The sequence below is a fragment of the Sapajus apella genome, unplaced genomic scaffold (assembly GCF_009761245.1).
Source record: "Sapajus apella isolate SASKATOON/1434 unplaced genomic scaffold, GSC_monkey_1.0 scaffold28, whole genome shotgun sequence".
Lineage (NCBI taxonomy): Eukaryota > Metazoa > Chordata > Mammalia > Primates > Cebidae > Sapajus > Sapajus apella.
Window position 1 is genome coordinate 21,211,443 of NW_022436968.1, and position 5,282 is coordinate 21,216,724.

General features: G+C 43.0%; 1 pseudogene; it reads left to right on the forward strand.

Moving 5' to 3' along the window:
- Window positions 1-3,318: 3,318 nt before the first annotated feature.
- Window positions 3,319-3,405, forward strand: LOC116561255 (annotated as a pseudogene).
- The last annotated feature ends 1,877 nt before the right edge of the window (window positions 3,406-5,282 follow it).

Genomic DNA, 5,282 nt, shown 5'->3' on the forward strand with positions numbered 1-5,282 from the left:
ACCTATGGCAGTTCTTTGTTATTGCCACAATAATTGTCTTTTACCTTGGTATAATATTTATTTTTAGTGAGTTTTCTGACTTATAAAATACGAGCTGGTGAGACGAGGAAAAAACTATGGATGTCTTATAGAAATTCAGTTAGTATTCATAATGATGCCCTAAAAGATAGCCAGAGAGGATGAAATAGCTTCAATAATTGCCATCTTCTCTCCCTCCCTGCCAATAACCCAGTGGCTTTATCCTTGCTTTGCATACTTCCATGATTGACCCATATGCACTGTGTCTTTATGAGCCAAACATGAAAACTCTAATATTCATCTGCCTCCTTCTGTATCTCTTTTGTTTCTCCCCCTGCTTCATCTCCCCAGCAAAATCTCCAATGACAATAAAGCAATGTGTTGCCACAGCTAAGGACACGCCAAGCAACATTCACAGCTAAATCTGCATTACTTACAGTGGAAGCTTTTGTTCTTCTTTATAAAGTGTGTGTAAGGGCCCCTAGTGAATCGGACACCACTGGTTATTAATCATGTTGTATTGTATCATTCTTCCTTTTGTGCACGGCAATGTAAGTGGCATCTGTCTCAAAGCTAACAGTCAATATCTTCTTTAGAACCTCTGTGTTAATCCTGCCGCTTTGCTGGTGGGCAAGTGTCAGATTCCCCAAATTGCCACTTTCTCAGATGTCTTATGTGGACTGCTAACTTTTCTATGGAGCACAAACATGCTCAAACTTTAGAGTTTTGTGACTCAATAATGGTGTCTGTTGGCTTAAGTATGATCTTGGAGGAACACTAACTTCCATTCTCCTTCTGAGAACAATTACAAAGGGAAGCGGTAGCAGTTACTTTCCAATTCTCCAACACCCTCATTTACCAATTCAGTTACAAGAGCATCTTGTCCTATCACCTGGGGAATTTTTGACTCTTACCATTTAGAAATGATCTTACTTTGATGTTAAGATTATGCTAGAAGAGAAAAATTTTTCTACCATTGTAAATATAGAATTGAATGAATTATGCAAAGATATTTATTTGGACTCTGAAAGAGTCCTGTGCTCCAGGTCTGCACACTCGTTAGGAGCTAGGGGTGTGCTTTTGTTCGCTCTTTGATTGTTTCTCACGTGGTCTCATTATTTTGAATCGGACTGGGTATGGCAGTGGCTGCTAGCTGTCCTCCAAAATCCCTTTTAACTTTCTTTCTCAAAGATGTAGAACTTCTGGTTTTTAATGGGCTCGTGGCCACCTAGGAAAAAAGATGATGTTTCCCATCCTCTCTTACAGATAAAGATGTGCATGTGTGTAAGTTCTGGCCAGTAGGATATGAATGAAATCGATTAATGCAATTTATAGACTGTGCCCTTAAAAGGAGCATGTCTTTCCCTTCTACCTCCCATTGGCTGCATGTGGTAGATGCCATCTTAGGACATGCCCGTGAGGGTAACACACTTTGAAAGGCAGAACATTAATATATGAATTAGAAGACTTATCTCTTCTTTTTTTTTTCTTTTTTTATTGCATTCTAGGTTTTGGGGTACATTTGAAGAACATGCAAGATAATTGCATTGGTACACACATGGCAGTGTGATTTGCTGCCTTCCTCCCCATCACCTATATCTGGCATTTCTCCCCATGCTATCTCTCCCCAACTACCCACCCCCGACTGCTCTTCCTCCATATCCCCCCAACAGACCCCAGTGTGTAGTGCTCCCCTCCCTGTGTCCATGTGTCTCATTGCTCAACACCCGCTTATGAGTGAGAACACGCGATGTTTGATTTTCTGTTCTTGTGTCAGTTTGCTGAGAATGATGGTTTCCAGGTTCATCCATGTCCCTACAAAGGACACAAACTCATCGTTTTTGATGGCTGCATAATATTCCACGGTGTATATGTGCCACATTTTCCCTGTCCAGTCTATCATCGATGGGCATTTGGGTTGGATCCAGGTCTTTGCTATTGTAAACAGTGCTGCAATGAACATTCGTGTGCACGTGTCCTTATAGTAGAACGATTTATAATCCTTTGGATATATACCCAGTAATGGGATTGCTGGGTCAAATGGAATTTCTATTTCTAGGTCCTTAAGGAATCGCCACACTGTCTTCCACAATGGTTGAACTAATTACACTCCCATCAACAGTGTAAAAGTGTTCCTATTTCTCCACATCCTCTCCAGCATCTGTTGTCTCTAGATTTTTTAATGATCGCCATTCTAACTGGCATGAGATGGTATCTCAATGTAGTTTTGATTTGCATTTCTCTAATGACCAGTGATGATGAGCATTTTTTCATATGTTTGTTGGCCTCATGTATGTCTTCTTTTGTAAAGTGTTTGTTCATATCCTTTGCCCACTTTTGAATGGGCTTTTTTCTTGTAAATCTGTTTTAGTTCTTTGTAGATTCTGGATATCAGCCCTTTGTTGGATGGGTAGACTGGACTTATCTCTAATACCCTTCAGTTGCCACAGTGCTTGGGACCTCTCTATCAGGAATCAGGGTTACACTTCCTAGCTTACCAACAATCATCCTCTTTCCTAGCTGCCCTTCCTGCTAACTTCCTGGCTACTAATGGAAAAATAAGATCTTTTGTCAAAATTTTTAAATTTCTTCCCAATATTTTATGTTTTGAGAACCTTACATCAGGGTGAAGCTAGTTATGCCCATTTTACAGATGAATAAACAAAGACTAAGTGAATTACTCTCAGAATTGGTATTGCCATGCATCTGGGAGGCGGAAGGATCCAGGGATTAAGACCCTCAAGATCCAAGTAGCAAGGTTTTTATGACCTGTATCTTGTGCTGACCTGCTATCTCATTCTGTGACTTAGAATGCCTTAACCATCTGGGAATGCAGCCCAGTAGGTCTCAGCCTTATTTTACCCGGCTTCTATTCAAGATGGAGTTGCTTAAGGCCCAGGATCTCAAGAAGTGAGGGGCCTCATAAATGCAATGCTTTTTTCACGGTGGCATATGTCCTAAAGGCCCTTCAGTTGTCAGGAGATTTCTGGGACCTGGTGTCAATGGTGTGTGAACCAGAGCAACTCCACCTTGAATCGGAGCTGGGTAAAATGAGGCTGAGACCTACTGGGCTGCATGCCCAGATGGTTAAGGCATTCTAAGTCACAGAATAAGATAGGAGGTCAGCACAACATACAGGTCATACAGACTTTGCTGATAAAACAGCTTGCAGTAAAAAAGCCAGCCAAAACCCACCGAAACCAAGATGGCCACAAGAGTGACCTCTGGTTGAGGACACTCAACTGCTCTTCTCACTGCTATCTCCCAGCAGCGCCACCACAGTTTACAAACGCCATGGCGAAGACTATACTTTCAGGGATCATTTCTATAGTTTGTGACAAATGCCATGGCAATGTCAGGATGTTACCCTATATGGTCTAAAAAGGGAGATATTAATAATCCGCCCCTTGTTTAGCATATAATCAAGAAATAACCATAAAAATGGGCAACAGGCAGCCCTCAAGACTGCTCTGTCTATGGAGTAGCCATTCTTTTATTCCTTTACTATCTTAATAAACTTGCTTTTGCTTTGCAGTGCAGATTCCTCCTGAATTCTTTCTTGCATGAGATCCAAGAACCCTGTCTTGGGTCTGGATTGGGACCCCTTTCCTTTAACACTGGGACTGGCTATCTCCTGACCATTGCTGAGGATCCTAGAGAATGCCCCCAGAACCCTCTATCACCTGCCTTCCTCTAGCAAGTGCTCAATGCCATTGCCCTGGCCTCAGTGCATCACACACCTCTGAGTCACTGCTGTCGGGGAGTGCACTGGCATCAGTCCAATGGCCGCCATTCCCAAGAAACAACTGTCAGCAGCAGGACTGTTCTGCCTGCTTCCGTGCCGAATGTTCTCTATACCTTCCATAGTTAAACTGAAGTCATTTTACCTGTTTCCCATGTCAGATACCCTTTGTGCCCTCCCTGAAATGAGATGTCAGTGAGAACTTGGCCCATGATCTGCCTTTTTCAACTTAATGATCAAACAAGCAGAAAGCTGAATGCCCCTATGAGCCAAGAGGTGCTTGTGGTTAGGAGTTCATGCCTGCAGATTTCACCAATGAGAAGCATCAAACAGTTTTCGGTACTTGAGGGAAGTTGCGAAGTTTGACTTTAGAGCCTCCCATAGCACCTTCCCACCCTGGGGCCTCTTGTCTAGCCCTTCCTTCTCTGTTAGGTGGTCAACTGCCTTTTGATGCTCCCAAAGAAGAGAAAAGGCTGACAAAGCATAGAGCCTCGCACAGAGCTTGTACTCAAGAAGCCTGGGTTAGTTGGATAAACTAATTCAAATAAAGTGTCAGCGAATGCATATATTAGCCTTGAAAACATCTGTCATCTTTCTAAAGTATCCAAACCCAAGTGTAGTAACAGTAATAGTAGAAATTCAGGGCATATGGTAACTAAATGGAGGGAATCTTTTTGGCTTAGCTGGAGGAGGGAAGGTAGGAAAGTAGAACATGTGAAGTGCTTGTTCAAAAGCAGATTTCCATTCAGTGGGTCTGAAGATGTGGCCTCTCTGCATTTCTAACAAACTTTCAGGTGATGTCCATGATGCAGGTCCACAGACCTGCTTTGAGTAGCAAGGACCAGAGTGCTGTCATGACATAGCACATTGGCAATAACCTATTTGTTGATCCACTTCTCAGGGCAGCAACAGAAACACAGATATGCTTCTGGCCAATCTCTAAACTCAAATGCGTTCTCCCATTTTGCTCCTCCTCAGGAAGCCAAAGTGAGTAATAAATTATTAAGATTGGGTTGTGGGGAGAATCTTCTTGCAGATTAGACTTTTCAGTTGTTTCAGGAATCCTCTACCTGTTTGAGATATCCCAAATTACTGCGCATGTGGCGTGAAAAAATGGCCTCCTCTCTGGGAAGTTCGGTGTTACAAGTCTGACGGTACTCAGATCAGAAGCTTCAAGTTTAGGTCAGAAACCCTGTGTTGCAGATTTCTCAGAAAACAGTCTCTGAGATGGAGATCAGCAAGCAGGATCTTTAATATAGAGTGCTCTTGGGACCAACACCTGCAGTGGGAGGGGAAGAAGTGGGATTGGGCAGAAGGAGACACTGAGCTGTGATTCAGGCTCAGTGTCTTAAGAAAGTCCTTAGTGGCTAGGAGCCCTGAAGATGAATGGCCCTTTAGAGTTGTGCCAACTGTAGCCAGGGAGCCAGACCTTTCTACCTTTGTGTTGATCAGTCATTGGATACAGGTTGACCTTGGAAAGGGCATGACCTTGGGCAAGGCAGCCTTCTTCTGCAGAGGACTG